Source organism: Bufo gargarizans, chromosome 3 (genome assembly GCF_014858855.1).
Source record: "Bufo gargarizans isolate SCDJY-AF-19 chromosome 3, ASM1485885v1, whole genome shotgun sequence".
In the NCBI taxonomy this organism is placed as follows: Eukaryota; Metazoa; Chordata; class Amphibia; order Anura; family Bufonidae; genus Bufo; species Bufo gargarizans.
In genome coordinates, this window is record NC_058082.1 from 94,701,307 (window position 1) to 94,719,294 (window position 17,988).

General features: G+C 43.1%; 1 protein-coding gene across 4 annotated transcripts in view; it reads right to left on the reverse strand.

Annotated features, from left to right (window-relative positions):
- Positions 1-17,540, reverse strand: part of LOC122931045 (disheveled-associated activator of morphogenesis 2) — a 222,037-nt gene extending 204,497 nt beyond the window's left edge. For 2 of the 4 annotated variants that reach the window (XM_044284949.1, XM_044284944.1), the window contains exon 1: positions 17,410-17,540. The gene's annotated coding sequence lies outside the window, so the exon portion shown is untranslated. Of the gene's footprint in view, positions 1-14,342; positions 14,524-17,083; positions 17,346-17,409 lie in introns of those variants that run through there. The other 2 variants (XM_044284947.1, XM_044284948.1) reach the window with 2 other exon arrangements.
- Positions 17,541-17,988: the final 448 nt, after the last annotated feature.

The following is a 17,988-nucleotide window of genomic DNA, read 5'->3' on the forward strand; positions in this document are numbered from 1 at the left end:
GACATCACTGTATTATATCCTGTACACAGGTGACATCACTATATTATATCCTGTACACACGTGACATCACTGTATTGTATCCTGTACACAAGTGACATCACTGTATTATATCCTGTACACAGGTGACATCACTGTATTATATCCTGTACACAGTTGACATCACTGTATTATATCCTGTACACAAGTGACATCACTGTATTATATCCTGTACACAGGTGACATCACTGTATTGTATCCAGTACACAAGTGACATCACTGTATTATATCCTGTACACAGGTGACATCACTGTATTATATCCTGTACACAAGTGACATCACTGTATTATATCCTGTACACAGGTGACATCACTGTATTATATCCTGTACACAAGTGACATCACTGTATTATATCCTGTACACAGGTGACATCACTGTATTATGTCCTTTGCTCAGGTGATATCACTGTATTATAGTCTGTACTTAGATAACATCTATGAATTACCGTATATTCCCTATACTGGTGACATCACTGTATTATATCCTGCACTCAGGTGATGTCACAGTATTGTGTTCTCTACTCAAGTGACATCACTGTATTATATCCTGTACACAAGTGACATCACTGTATTATATCCTGTACTCAGGTGACACATAGCTATTTTAATTGTATATTTTTATTGGATTTTAATTGTATATTTTGAATGTTTTTTACCAATAAATACCATTTTACAAGACACCAGTGCAGCCCCCGCAGTCTCCCGTTTTCTCTACTTTCCTTTTCTGATTCTGTACAGTTCTTCTGCCATTATCCGGTGTTATATTCGCACAACTTACTCCAGCGAGGAGCCTCATGTACTGGGGACCGATATTTTACTGTTGAAGGAATTATACTAGGGAGGTGCCCCCCGCTTTTCTTTTTCTTTACAGATATCCTGCACTCATGTGACATCACTATATTATATCCTGTACTGAGATGACATCACTATATTATATCCTGCACTGAGATGACATCCCTATATTATGTCCTGTACTGAGATGACATCACTATATTATATCCTGTACTGAGATGACATCACTATATTATATCCTGTACTGAGATGACATCGCTATATTATATCCTGTACTGAGATGACATCACTATATTATATACCTTACTCAGGTGACATCACTGTACTAGATCCCTCAGTCAGATAACCTCAATGTACTAACTACATCCAGCTCTTATATGACAGCAATACATTAAATCCATCACTCAAATAACATTACATGCTGATGCTGTCTCTTTGATCTCAGTATTTAGCGCAATGTTTACTAAGAAAAGCTAAATCTCTTTTACACTTTTCAAGTTTTTTCAGCATTTGTGTATAACGGGGAAGGTATTTTTTTTTGTGCTGAAATCAGATCAGATAAAGACATGGAATTCACTATAATTAAATCCAGCAATTGTACTGACATATCCCATAAATACCTGCTCAGCCTCCAATCTGTATAGATACAGGAGTATTATAGTAGTTATATTCTTGTACATAGGAGCAGTATTATAGTAGTTATATTCGTGTACATAGGAGGCAGTATTATAGTAGTTATATCCTTGTACATAGGAGCAGTATTATAGTAGTTATATTCCTGTACATAGGAGCAGTATTATAGTAGTTATATTCTTGTACATAGGAGGCAGCATTATAGTAGTTATATTCCTGTACATAGGAGCAGTATTATAGTAGTTATATTCTTGTACATAGGAGCAGTATTATAGTAGTTATATTCTTGTACATAGGAGCAGTATTATAGTAGTTATATTCCTGTACATAGGAGCAGTATTATAGTAGTTATATTCTTGTACATAGGAGCAGTATTATAGTAGTTATATTCTTGTACATAGGAGCAGTATTATAGTAGTTATATTCCTGTGCATAGGGGGCGGTATTATAGTAGTTACATTCTTGTACATAGGAGCAGTATTATAGTAGTTATATTCTTGTACATAGGAGCAGTATTATAGTAGTTATACTCTTGTACATAGGAGCAGTATTATAGTAGTTATATTCTTGTACATAGGAGCAGTATTATAGTAGTTATATTCTTGTACATAGGAGCAGTATTATAGCAGTTATATTCCTGTACATAGGAGCAGTATTATAGTAGTTATATTCTTGTACATAGGAGCAGTATTATAGCAGTTATATTCTTGTACATAGGAGCAGTATTATAGTAGTTATATTCGTGTACATAGGAGGCAGTATTATAGTAGTTATATCCTTGTACATAGGAGCAGTATTATAGTAGTTATATTCCTGTACATAGGAGCAGTATTATAGTAGTTACAGACGTGGACAAAATTGTTGGTACCCTTTGGTCAATGAAAGAAAAAGTCACAATGGTCACAGAAATAACTTTAATCTGACAAAAGTAATAATAAATTAAAATTCTATAAATGTTAACCAATGAAAGTCAGACATTGTTTTTCAACCATGCTTCAACAGAATTATGTAAAAAAATAAACTCATGAAACAGGCATGGACAAAAATGATGGTACCCCTAGAAAACACAGAACATAATGTGACCAAAGGGACATGTTAATTCAAGGTGTGTCCACTAATTAGCATCACAGGTGTCTACAACCTTGTAATCAGCCATTGGGCCTATATATATGGCTCCAGGTAATCACTGTGTTGTTTGGTGATATGGTGTGTACCACACTCGACATGGACCAGAGGAAGCAAAGGAAAGAGCTGTCTCAAGAGATCAGAAAGAAAATTATAGACAAGCATGTTAAAGGTAAAGGCTATAAGACCATCTCCAAGCAACTAGATGTTCCTGTGAGTACAGTTGCACATATTATTCATAAGTTTAAGATCCATGGGACTGTAGCCAACCTCCCTGGACGTGGCCGCAGGAGGAAAATTGATGACAAATCTAAGAGACGGATAATCCGAATGGTAACAAAAGAGCCTAGAAAGACTTCTAAAGAGATTCAAGGTGAACTTCATGCTCAAGGAACATCAGTGTCAGATCGCACCATCCGTCGTTGTTTGAGCCAAAGTGGACTACATGGGAGACGACCAAGGAGGACACCATTGTTGAAAACGAATCATAAAAAAGCAAGACTGGAATATGCCAAACTACATGTTGACAAGCCACAAAGCTTCTGGGAGAATGTCCTGTGGACAGATGAGACAAAAATCGAAGTTTTTGCCAAGGCACATCAGCTGTATGTTCACAGACGAAAAAATGAAGCATATCAAGAAAAGAACACTGTCCCTACTGTGAAACATGGAGGAGGCTCTGTTATGTTCTGGGGCTGCTTTGCTGCGTCTGGCACAGGGTGTCTTGAATCTGTGCAGGGTACAATGAAATCTCAAGACTATCAAGGAATTCTAGAGAGAAATGTACTAGCCAGTGTCAGAAAGCTTGGTCTCAGTCGCAGGTCATGGGTCTTGCAACAGGACAATGACCCAAAACACACCGCTAAAAACACCCAAGAATGGCTAAGAGGAAAAAATTGGACTATTCTAAAGTGGCCTTCTATGAGCCCTGACCTCAATCCTATTGAGCATCTTTGGAAGGAGCTGAAACATGCAGTCTGGAAAAGGCACCCTTCAAACCGGACACAACTGGAGCAGTTTGCTCATGAGGAGTGGGCCAAAATACCTGCTGAGAGGTGCAGATGTCTCATTGACAGTTACAGGAAGCGTTTGATTGCAGTGATTGCCTCAAAAGGTTGCGCAACAAAATATTAAGTTAGGGGTACCATCATTTTTGTCCATGCCTGTTTCATGAGTTTATTTTTTTACATAATTCTGTTGAAGCATGGTTGAAAAACAATGTCTGACTTTCATTGGTTAACATTTATAGAATTTTAATTTATTATTACTTTTGTCAGATTAAAGTTATTTCTGTGACCATTGTGACTTTTTCTTTCATTGACCAAAGGGTACCAACAATTTTGTCCACGTCTGTATATTCTTGTACATAGGAGGCAGTATTATAGTAGTTATATTCTTGTACATAGGAGCAGTATTATAGTAGTTATATTCTTGTACATAGGAGGCAGCATTATAGTAGTTATATTCCTGTACATAGGAGCATTATTATAGTAGTTATATTCTTGTACATAGGAGCAGTATTATAGTAGTTATATTCTTGTACATAGGAGCAGTATTATAGTAGTTATATTCTTGTACATAGGAGCAGTATTATAGTAGTTATATTCCTGTACATAGGGGGCGGTATTATAGTAGTTATATTCTTGTACATAGGAGCAGTATTATAGTAGTTATATTCTTGTACATAGGAGCAGTATTATAGTAGTTATACTCTTGTACATAGGAGCAGTATTATAGTAGTTATACTCTTGTACATAGGAGCAGTATTATAGTAGTTATATTCCTGTACATAGGAGCAGTATTATAGTAGTTATATTCTTGTACATAGGAGCAGTATTATAGTAGTTATATTCTTGTACATAGGAGCAGTATTATAGTAGTTATATTCTTGTACATAGGAGCAGTATTATAGTAGTTATATTCTTGTACACAGGAGCAGTATTATAGTAGTTATATTCTTGTACATTAGAGCAGTATTATAGCAGTTATATTCTTGTACATTAGAGCAGTATTATAGTAGTTATATTCTTGTACATAGGAGGCAGTATTATAGTAGTTATATTCTTGTACATAGGAGGCAGTATTATAGTAGTTATGTTCTTGTACATAGGAGCAGTATTATAGTAGTTATATTCTTGTACATAGGAGCAGTATTATAGTAGTTATATTCTTGTACATAGGAGGCAGTATTATAGTAGTTATATTCTTGTACATAGGAGCAGTATTATAGCAGTTATATTCTTGTACATTAGAGCAGTATTATAGTAGTTATATTCTTGTACATAGGAGGCAGTATTATAGTAGTTATATTCTTGTACATAGGAGGCAGTATTATAGTAGTTATGTTCTTGTACATAGGAGCAGTATTATAGTAGTTATATTCTTGTACATAGGAGCAGTATTATAGTAGTTATATTCTTGTACATAGGAGGCAGTATTATAGTAGTTATATACTCATACATAGAAGCAGTATTATAGCAGTTATATTCTTGTACATAAGAGCAGTATTAAAGTAGTTATATTCTTGTACATAGGAGCAGTATTATAGTAGTTATATTCTTGTACATAGGAGCAGTATTATAGTAGTTATATTCTTGTACATAGGAGGAGTATTATAGTAGTTATATTCTTGTTCATAGGAGCAGTATTATAGTGGTTATTTTCTTGTACATAGGAGCAGTATTATTGTAGTAATATTCTTGTATATAGGAGCAGTAATATAGTAGTTATATTCTTGTACATAGAGGGAAGTATTATAGTAGTTATATTCTTGTACATAGGAGCAGTATTATAGTAGTTATATTCCTGTACATAGGAGCAGTATTATAGTAGTTATATTCTTGTACATAGGAGCAGTATTATAGTAGTTATATTCTTGTACATAGGAGCAGTATTACAGTAGTTATATTCTTGCACATAGGAGCAGTATTATAGTAGTTATATTCTTGTACATAGGAGACAGTATTATAGTAGTTATATTCTTGTACAGAGAGCAGTATTAAAGTAGCTATATTCTTGTACATAGGAGGCAGTATTATAGTAGTTATACTCTTGTACATAGGAGCAGTATTACAGTAGTTATATTCTTGTACATAGGAGACAGTATTATAGTAGTTATATTCTTGTACATAGGAGCAGTATTATTGTAGTAATATTCTTGTATATAGGAGCAGTAATATAGTAGTTATATTCTTGTACATAGAGGGAAGTATTATAGTAGTTATATTCTTGTACATAGGAGCAGTATTATAGTAGTTATATTCCTGTACATAGGAGCAGTATTATAGTAGTTATATTCTTGTACATAGGAGCAGTATTATAGTAGTTATATTCTTGTACATAGGAGCAGTATTACAGTAGTTATATTCTTGCACATAGGAGCAGTATTATAGTAGTTATATTCTTGTACATAGGAGACAGTATTATAGTAGTTATATTCTTGTACAGAGAGCAGTATTAAAGTAGCTATATTCTTGTACATAGGAGGCAGTATTATAGTAGTTATACTCTTGTACATAGGAGCAGTATTACAGTAGTTATATTCTTGTACATAGGAGACAGTATTATAGTAGTTATATTCTTGTACATAGGAGCAGTATTATAGTAGTTATATTCTAGTACATAGGAGCAGTATTATAGTAGTTATATTCTTGTACATAGGAGGCAGTATTATAGTAGTTATATTCTTGTACATAGGAGCAGTATTATAGTAGTTATATTCTTGTACATAGGAGACAGTATTATAGTAGTTATATTTTTGTACAGAGGAGCAGTATTATAGTAGTTATATTCTTGTACATAGGAGGCAGTATTATAGTAGTTATATTCTTGTACATAGGAGGCAGTATTATAGTAGTTATATTCTTGTACATAGGAGCAGTATTATAGTAGTTATATTCTTGTACATAGGAGCAGTATTATAGTAGGTATATTCTTGTACATAGGAGACAGTATTATAGTAGTTATATTCGTGTACGTTGGGGCAGTATTGCAGTACTTATAGTATTGTAGATGTAAATTACACAGAATGATCTGGTCTTTTCCACTAGCTTCCAGTCATTTCATCCTGTTTAGTATTGGTGCAGGCACTGAGTATTCTTGCTGGTTTACAGCATTATAGGTTGACCCCAGTAAATGCCTGGTTTCTCTTCTGATCTTTTATCCTGTCAGCTTTATCTGGAAGCGGTTAAGTTCTTTTATGGGGGTAATAATCTTATCCCGCCAAACAAATTATTTCCGCACAATAAAATCTCATTACTGGAATACTACACTGTTAAGAGCAGTCATTATACCAGGTCCCCTTGGAGGCTGCAGAGGTAATAGGTATATTTTGCTGTAGGTTTTTGTACTGATTTCTCAGATGTGATAGGCTAGGTAAAGATCGTCAGGACTACATAAACACTTCTGGCACTTGGAGGCTGGACAAGGATCAGACAGCATATCCCAGAACTTGTAGAATATACAGTAAGCAATGTGACCCTGATATACAATGCTGGCTCTCTTCTCCAGGGACAGAAGTCACCGAGGACCAGACTATGCCAAACCCCGAATGCCCTACAAGTTGACGAGTTGTATGATATCTGTATTTCCCTCTGTGTTACAGAATGTTACAAGAAACACAATTTATTTACATAAAGATGAACTTTGCAACAAAGAAAAGAATTCTGTAACAGAGAGTACCAGTCCGGGGCACTCCCGGCTACTCGTCACATGCACAGATTAGAATTTTGTCACAAATAGTATTATTTTGTGACACTGATGTCAGTTGTGTGACATTCTGGATTTAAGAGAACAGAATAATCATTAGACAAACTATAAAAATGGAGGAAACACTTATTTCATCTTATATACCCAGCGCCCCTATCCTGAGCTTATAATGTCTGCACCTGGTGGTGTACTGGTGGCGTACTGGTGGGAAACTGGTGGCAGGGTCGGACAGCAGAGGGCCCTTCTATGACCAGGAGCTATTTGATCCAGAGCTAGGTACACGCTCAATGCCCTGAATGATTGTCACCAGGGACCTCATCCGTATCTCCACCAGTCCTACCAGACCCACCCATTGTATTGCACCCCTCATCCAATGTCCTAATTACATCTGTAATTAGTGATCAGGATAAGGCTCAAGGACATGGCAGTCAATTAAGCAAAACTGTAAAATGCGTGAGATGCCGATGTTCTGGCCTCAAAACCCGAACATTCATGACGCCTCAATATAACAATATCATCACTGAGGCGGAAAAAGTCTCCAGGCTGCAGTTACTGGTGATGGCTGGAAGAGCCGCTCTGGAGAAACATCACTGCATGACTTATACAGAGAGGACCGCAGAGAAACTGCCCTCAACTAGGAAGCCCCATCTGTAGACTGCACCCCAAAATGATAAGGAAGGCTGTACACAAGTCATACAGTTGCAAGAAAAAGTATGTGAACCCTTTGGAATGATAAGGATTTCTGCACAAATTGGTCATAAAATGTGATCTGATCTTCATCTAAGTCACAACAATAGACAATCACAGTCGGCTTAAACTAATAACACACAAAGAGTTAAATGTTACCATGTTTTTATTGACCACACCATGTAAACATTCACAGTGCAGGTGGAAAAAGTATGTGAACCCTTGGATTTAATAACTGGTTGAACCTCCTTTGGCAGCGATAACTCCAACCAAACGTTTATGGTCAGGAGTAATTCTTCACCATTCCTCTTTACAGAACTGTTTCAGTTCAGCAATATTCTTGGGATGTCTGGTGTGAATCGCTTTCTTGAGGTCCTGCCACAGCATCTCAATCGGGTTGAGGTCAGGACTCTGACTGGGCCACTCCAGAAGGCGGATTTTCTTCTGTTTAGGCCATTTACTTCTATGCTTTGGGTTGTTGTCCTGTTGCAACACCCATCGTCTGTTGAGCTTCAGCTGTCTTGATAAACTTGGGAATTCATTTTTCCTTCGATGATAGCAATCCGTCCAGGCCCTGACGCAGCAAAGCAGCCCCAAACCATGATGCCCCCACCACCATACCTCACAGTTGGGATGAGGTTTTGAGGCTGGTGTGCTGTGCCTCTTTTTCTCCACACATAATGTTGTGTGTTTCTTCCAAACAACTCAACTTTGGTTTCATCTGTCCACAGAATATTTTGCCAGTTCTGCTGTGGAACATCCAGGTGCTCGCGTGCAAACTGTAAACGTGCAGCAATGTTTATTTTGGACAGCAGTGGCTTCCTCTGTGGTATCCTCCCATGAAATCCATTCTTGTTTAGTGTTTTTCATATCGTAGATTCACTAACAGGGATGTTAGCATATGCCAGAGACCTTTGTAAGTCTTTAGCTGACACTCTAGGATTCTTCTTCACCTCATTGAGCAGTCTGCGCTGTGCTCTTGCAGTCATCTTTACAGGACGGCCACTCCTAGGGAGAGTAGCAGCAGTGCTGAACTTTCTCCATTTATAGACAGTTTGTCTTACCGTGGACTGATGAACAGCAAGGGTTTTGGAGATACTTTTATAACCCTTTCCAGCTTTATGCAAGTCAACAATTCTTAATCGTAGGTCTTCTGAGAGCTCTTTTGTGTGAGGCATCATTCACATCAGGAAATGCTTCTTGTGAAAAGCAAACCCAGAACTGGTGTGTGTTTTTTATAGGGAAGCTGTAACCAACACCTCCAATCTCATCTCATTGATGGGACTCCAGTTGGCCGACACCTCACTCCAATTAGCTCTTGGAGATGTCATTAGTCTAGGTCTGTGACTGTTTACATGGTGTGTTCAAAAAAACATGGTTACATTTAATTCTTTGTGTGTTATTAGTTAAGCAGACTGTGATTGTCTATTGTTGTGACTTAGATGAAGATCAGATCACATTTTATGACCAATTTGTGCAGAAATCCATATCATTCCAAAGGGTTCACATACTTTTATTGCAACTACAGTCATCTTCTACAACTACTCTAAATGCCTCCTCCACATCTACACTCACTGTCTCCTCCACATCTACACTCACTGCCTTCTCCACATCTACACTCACTGCCTCCTCCACATCTACACTCACTGCCTCCTCCACAACTACACTCACCTCCTCCTTCTCATCTACACTCACTGTAAAATCCACATCTACACTTACCGCCTCCTCCACATCTACACTTACTGCCTCCTCCACATCTACACTCAAGGCCTCCTCCACATCTACACTCACTGCCTACTCCACATCTACACTCACCGCCTCCTCCACATATATACTCACCGGCTCTTCCTCATCTGTACTCACCGCCTCCTCATCTGTACTCACCGCCCTCTCCTTATCTACACTCACCGCCTCCTCATCATCTACACTCATCACCTCCTCCACATCTGCACTCACTGCCTCCTCCATATCTACACTCACCGCCTCCTCCACAACTACACTCACTGTCTCCTCCACATAAACAATAACTGTCTCCTCGACATCTACACTCACCGCCTCCTCCACAACTACACTCAACTCCTCATCTACACTCATTGTATCCTCCACATCTACACTCACTGCCTCCTCCTCATCTACACTCACCGCCTCCTCCACATCTACCCTCACTGCCTCCTCCACATCTACACTTACTGCCTCCTCCACATCTACACTCACCGCCTCCTCCACATCTACACTCACCGCCTCCTTCTTATCTACACTCACCGCCTCCTCCACATCTACACTCACCGCCTCCTCAACATCTGCACTCATAGTCACCTCCACACCTGCACTCATAGTCACCTCCACATCTGCACTCATAGTCACCTCCACATCTGCACTCATAGTCACCTCCACATCTGCACTTACAGACACCTCCACATCCGCACTCACCGCCTTCTCCACAACTACAGTCACTGTCTCCTCTACATCTACACTCACTGCCTCCTCCACATCTACACTCACCACCTCCTCTACATCTGCAGTCACAGTCACCTGCACAACTGCACTCACAGTCACCTCTACAGTCACTGTCTCCTCCACATCTACACTCACCGCCTCCTCAACATCTACACTCACAGTCACCTTTAAATTCACTGCTTCCTCCACATCTACACTCACCGCCTCCTCCACATCTACACTCACCGCCTCCTCCACATCTACACTCACCTCCTCCTCAACATCTACACTCACCGCCTCCTCCACATCTACACTCACCGCCTCCTCAACATCTACACTCACCGCCTCCTCCTCATCTACACTCACCGTCTCCTCCTCATCTACACTCACTGCCTCCTCCTCATCTACACTCACCGCCTCCTCCTCATCTACACTCACCGCCTCCTCCACATCTACACTCACCGCCTCCTCCTCATCTACACTCACCGCCTCCTCCTCATCTACACTCACTGCCTCCTCCTCATCTAAACTCACCGCCTCCTCCTCATCTACACTCACCGCCTCCTCCTCATCTACACTCACTGCCTCCTCCTCATCTACACTCACCGCCTCCTCCTCATCTACACTCACTGCCTCCTCCACATCTACACTCACCGCCTCCTCCACATCTACACTCACCGCCTCCTTCTCATCTACACTCACCGCCTCCTCCACATCTACACTCACAGTAACCTCCACTTTTGCACTCACCGCCTCCTCATGTACACTCACAGTAACCTCCACATCTACACTCACCTCCTCCTCATTTACACTCACCGCCTCCTCCACATCTACACTCACCGCCTCCTTCTCATCTACACTCACTGCCTCCTCCACATCTACATTCACTGCCTCCTCCACATCTACATTCACTGCCTCCTCCACATCTACACTCACTGCCTCCTCCACATCTACACTCACCGCCTCCTCCACATCTACACTCACCGCCTCCTTCTCATCTACACTCACTGCCTCCTCCACATCTACATTCACTGCCTCCTCCACATCTACATTCACTGCCTCCTCCACATCTACACTCACTGCCTCCTCCACATCTACACTCACCGCCTCCTCCACATCTACACTCACCGCCTCCTCCACATCTACACTCACTGCCTCCTCCACATCTACACTCACCGCCTCCTTCTCATCTACACTCACTGCCTCCTCCTCATCTACACTCACCGCCTCCTCCACATCTGCACACACCGCCTCCTCCTCATCTACACTCACCGGCTCCTCCACATCTACACTCACCACCTCCTCCACATCTACACTCACTGCCTCCTCCACATCAACACTCACTGTCACCTCCACATCTACACTCACCGCCTCCTTCTTATCTACACTCACCGCCTCCTCCACATCTACACTCACCGCCTCCTTCTCATCTACACTCACTGCCTCCTCCTCATCTACACTCACTGCCTCCTCCACATCTACATTCACTGCCTCCTCCACATCTACACTCACTGTCACCTCCACATCTACACTCACCGCCTCCTTCTTATCTACACTCACTGCCTCCTCCACATCTACACTCACCGCCTCCTCCACATCTACACTCACTGCCTCCTCCACATCTTCACTCACTGTCACCTCCACATCTACACTCACTGCCTCCTCCACATCTACACTCACTGCCTCCTCCACATCTACACTCACTGCCTCCTCCACATCTACACTCACCGCCTCCTCTACATCTACACTCACCGCCTCCTTCTTATCTACACTCACCGCCTCCTCCACATCTACACTCACCGCCTCCTCCACATCTACACTCACCGCCTCCTCCACATCTACACTCACTGCCTCCTACACATCTACACTCACCGCCTCCTCCACATCTACACTCACCTCCTCCTCCACATCTACACTCACCGCCTCCTCCACATCTACACTCACCGCCTCCTCAACATCTACACTCACCGCCTCCTTCTTATCTACACTCACCGCCTCCTTCTTATCTACACTCACCGCCTCCTCCACATCTACACTCACCGCCTCCTCCACATCTACTCCTCCACATCTACACTCACCGCCTCCTCCACATCTACACTCACCGCCTCCTCCACATCTACACTCACCGCCTCCTCCACATCTACACTCACCGCCTCCTCCACATCTACACTCACCGCCTCCTCCACATCTACACTCACCGCCTCCTCATCTACACTCACCGCCTCCTCCACATCTACACTCACCGCCTCCTCCACATCTACACTCACCGCCTCCTCCACATCTACACTCACCGCCTCCTCCACATCTACACTCACCGCCTCCTCCACATCTACACTCACTGCCTCCTCCACATCTACACTCACTGCCTCCTCCACATCTACACTCACCGCCTCCTCCACATCTACACTCACCGCCTCCTCCACATCTACACTCACTGCCTCCTCCACATCTACACTCACCGCCTCCTCCACATCTACACTCACCTTCTCCTCCACATCTACACTCACTGCCTCCTCCACATCTACACTCACCGCCTCCTCCACATCTACACTCACCGCCTCCTCCACAGCTACACTCACCGCCTCCTCATCTACACTCACCGCCTCCTCCACATCTACACTCACCGCCTCCTCCACATCTACACTCACCGCCTCCTCCACATCTACACTCACCGCCTCCTCCACATCTACACTCACCGCCTCCTCATCTACACTCACCGCCTCCTTCTTATCTACACTCACCGCCTCCTCCACATCTACACTCACCGCCTCCTCATCTACACTCACCGCCTCCTTCTTATCTACACTCACCGCCTCCTCCACATCTACACTCACCGCCTCCTCCACATCTACACTCACTGCCTCCTTCTTATCTACACTCACCGCCTCCTCATCTACACTCACCGCCTCCTCCACATGTACACTCACCGCCTCCTTCTTATCTACACTCACCGCCTCCTCCACATCTACACTCACCGCCTCCTCCACATCTACACTCACCGCCTCCTCCACATCTACACTCACCGCCTCCTCCACATCTACACTCACCGCCTCCTCCACATCTACACTCACCGCCTCCTCCACATCTACACTCACCGCCTCCTCCTCATCTACACTCACTGCCTCCTCCACATCTACACTCACTGCCTCCTCCACATCTACACTCACCGCCTCCTCCACATCTACACTCACCGCCTCCTCCACATCTACACTCACCGCCTCCTCCACATCTACACTCACCGCCTCCTCCTCATCTACACTCACCGCCTCCTCCACATCTACACTCACTGCCTCCTCCACATCTACACTCACCGCCTCCTCCACATCTACACTCACCGCCTCCTCCACATCTACACTCACTGCCTCCTCCACATCTACACTCACCGCCTCCTCCACATCTACACTCACCGCCTCCTCCACATCTACACTCACCACCTCCTCCACATCTACACTCACCGCCTCCTCCACATCTACACTCACCGCCTCCTCCACATCTACACTCACCGCCTCCTCCACATCTACACTCACCGCCTCCTCCACATCTACACTCACCGCCTCCTCCACATCTACACTCACCGCCTCCTCCACATCTACACTCACCGCCTCCTCATCTACACTCACCGCCTCCTCCACATCTACACTCACCGCCTCCTCATCTACACTCACCACCTCCTCCACATCTACACTCACCACCTCCTCCACATCTACACTCACCGCCTCCTCCACATCTACACTCACCGCCTCCTCCACATCTACACTCACCGCCTCCTCCACATCTACACTCACCGCCTCCTCCACATCTACACTCACCGCCTCCTCCTCATCTACACTCACCGCCTCCTCCACATCTACACTCAGGTGTTTATGCTGCTATTTCAGAGCTGCAGATCTGTTACAATGGATTTCTTCTCAAGGCAACTTTACGCACCTTGATATCAGAGTAAGAACAGGATCCCAGGACATTTTTGATTGCATCTGACAGCAGAAAGATACAGAAGGAGAACATCAGGGATTAAGCACATTTCCAGGAGCCCCTTGTGAACGCCTCTTGTCATGTCTTAGGGTTCTGGCCTCACATGGGACATTTTTCTGCTGTCACACTGAACAGAAGCCTCAGCACAGAGAGGTCATTCTTCTCCAGACCAGCAGCATCCAAACATCTGCTGGGAGGCAGCCTGAGCCAGCAGTGCCCTCTATCAGCAGTATCCGGTACTGCAGCCTCCTGTTCCTTGTGTGGATAACATTAAATCCACATTTTTTTATCACATTTTTTCGGTGAGGACAAATAATGCGCAGTCTGTATTCTCTATAGGAGCAGGATCTGCACTGACCCCAGAAACTTTCTGTCTATCCCCTGAGTGTTCACTGTAGTCACCTGCACCCATTGGAGAGGTACTTCTCCAGCTCTGCTACAAATCCTTGGCCTGTTGCACCGTACACATACTTCTCTACGCTGCGCCAAAACCACAAACACCTGCATCGCTTTTCAGATTTCCACAACACTCAGATTTATCATATAAAACATGTAGAGACAGAGGGGAGCGCACGTCAGCCTGGTTAACCCCTCGCCGGTAGAGGCGAAGACGTAAAATGCAGAGTGCAGATGTAGCAGAGCTGAGCTTGTCAGAAGCAGCTGGGCCCCATGTGACACAATGCATGGAAATGGCACAGTGTTATCTGCTGTTTTACATAGGACTGCAGGGAAGTGCACTGCATATCCACCTGCAATACTAGACTAAACAGTAAAATGACAAGTTCAGCTCTGCTTCATCTGTATCTGAAGTGGATATTGCCATATGCAAGCTATACGCAAAACATCACTTTAATGCACCGACCGTTACCTACAGAGTGCCAGAAAGCAAAGGGTTAAGTTCTTGCCATGAAAACATGTAGGTCGTACATTGTGGAGAACATATAGACTAGTCGCACACGTGTCAATGACATATGAAGACACAGGTCTCCTGGTAGAAAGATACAATGTAACATAAAACAACAGAGGAAGAGAAGGTAACCCCATCATCATCGTTACCACTCTCATCCTCCCGTCTCAGGACGCTGCCATGTTTATGTCAGCGCTGACAACCAAGATGCCACTGTGACAGAGGCAGGAGACAGTAGTCAGTAACCAAGTAGGCCAACATATCTGTGACAGAACAAGCACTGATCTAGCACAATGGAAACGGTGGCGTTACATAGGACTGCAGATAACATCTACCATATTATCTTTATTGAGAGTTATCACTGTGTTATCTGTGGTGTTACATAGGACTGCAGGTGACATCTACTACATTATCTGTACTCAGGGAGTTATCCCTGTGTTATAAGGGGTGTTACATAGGACTGCAGGTGACATCTACCATATTATCTTTATTGAGAGTTATCACTGTGTTATCTGTGGTGTTACATAGGACTGCAGGTGACATCTACTACATTATCTGTACTCAGGGAGTTATCCCTGTGTTATATGGGGTGTTACATAGGACTGCAGATGACATCTACTATATTATCTGTACTCGGAGAGTTATCACTGTGTTATCTGTGGTGTTACATAGGACTGCAGGTGACATCTACTACATTATCTGTACTCAGAGAACTATTACTGTGTTATCTGTGGTGTTACATAGGACTGCAGGTGACATCTACTACATTATCTGTACTTCTAGAGCTATCACTGTGCTATCTGTGGTGTTACATAGGACTGCAGGAGACATCTACTACATTATCTGTACTTCTAGAGTTATCACTGTGCTATCTGTGGTGTTACATAGGACTGCAGGTGACATTTACTATATTATCTGTACTCCGTTATTTCTGTGTTATCTGTGGTGTTACATAGGACTGCAGGTGACATCTCCTACATTATATGTACTCAGAGAGTTATCACTGTGTTATCTGGCGTGTTACATAGGACTGCAGTTGACATCTACTATATTATCTGTACTCAGAGAGTTATCACTGTGCTATCTGTGGTGTTACATAGGACTGCAGGTGACATTGACTACATTATCTGTACTCAGAGAGTTATCACTGTGTTGTCTGTGGTGTTACATAGGACTGCAGGTGACATCTACTACGTTATCTGTACTCAGAGGATTATCACTATGTTATCTGTGGTGTTACATAGGACTGCAGGAGAAATCTACTACATTATCTGTACTCAGAGAGTTATCACTGTGTGATCTGTGGTGTTACATAGGACTGCATGTGACATTTACTATATTATCTGTACTCAGTTATTACTGTGTTACCTGTGGTGTTACATAGGACTGCAGTTGACATCTACTACATTTTCTGTACTCAGAGAGTTATCACATTATTATCTGTGGTGTTACATAGGACTGCAGGTGACATCTACTACATTATCTGTACTCAGAGAGTTGTCACTGTGTGATCTGTGGTGTTACATAGGACTGCATGTGACATTTACTATATTATCTGTACTCAGTTATTACTGTGTTACCTGTGGTGTTACATAGGACTGCAGTTGACATCTACTACATTTTCTGTATTCAGAGTTATCACTGTGTTATCTGTGGTGTTACATAGGACTGCAGGTGACATCTACTACATTATCTGTACTCAGAGAGTTATCACATTATTATCTGTGGTGTTACATAGGACTGCAGGTGACATCTACAACATTATAAGTACTGAAGAAATGCAACTTACATACAGTCTAATGACACCTCCGTCACTGCTGCTAAATCCTTCTCTTCCCTTCTGAACAGATGCAGAGTTTTCCCAGTAAAGATGCCCAATGCGGCCAGTACCACAATATGCATTATATTCCCATGTCACTCCTGGGCTGCTGTACCCATGTGTGGTGCTGGGTGATGCCCTGGCAGGCAGGGTGAAGGGTTAATGGCACAGGGTAGGAGCTTGGTCTCCTGATCTGTATCTGCTCCACTTGTTTATGCAGCTGTTGAGATTTTGGGAGAAGAGGACAGAAAAACAGACGCAGTCAGGAGGCAATGGAGGGGAAGCAGAGGCCTTACCAGTGGTGCCAGGCTTGGAGTGATCTCAGGCTGCCAGGGAGTCCATCCCCGGGCACAGGGGGCACGGGCAGTGTTGCTGAGGCTGCTGTGTGCAGAGCCCAGGGTGTGTGTATGTTACTGCAGAGGATCACATCAGGAACTGCTTGCCATTCCAGAGCTCAGGCAGGAGGCTGGGCCATTCTCCTGCTACTGTGCAGCAATCCTTAAAGGCACAGCTCCAGCTGGCAGCGCAGGAGGGGGCACCCAGCCTTTATTTACACTCCCTGCTCATTGGACTAATGAGAAGAGTGATTGATACATTGTAACCACCGCTGCAGGAAACACTGCCCTGAATGTAACAAGTTATTATTAATCAGCTCCAACCCTGTTCATCCTGAGCTGACTGCTTCATGAATAGAATGCCAGAATCATAGTAAATACTGACACAAAGCCAGGTGCTCTTCGAAGAGCTATTGGATGCCCAACCAGTAATGTAACTTTCCCTCTACCTCCCTTCCCACCAAGCTAATTTATAATACATTGCTCATACTTCCCGAAACACATGCACAGTAGGCCAATGGATTGTAATAGGGTCCACAA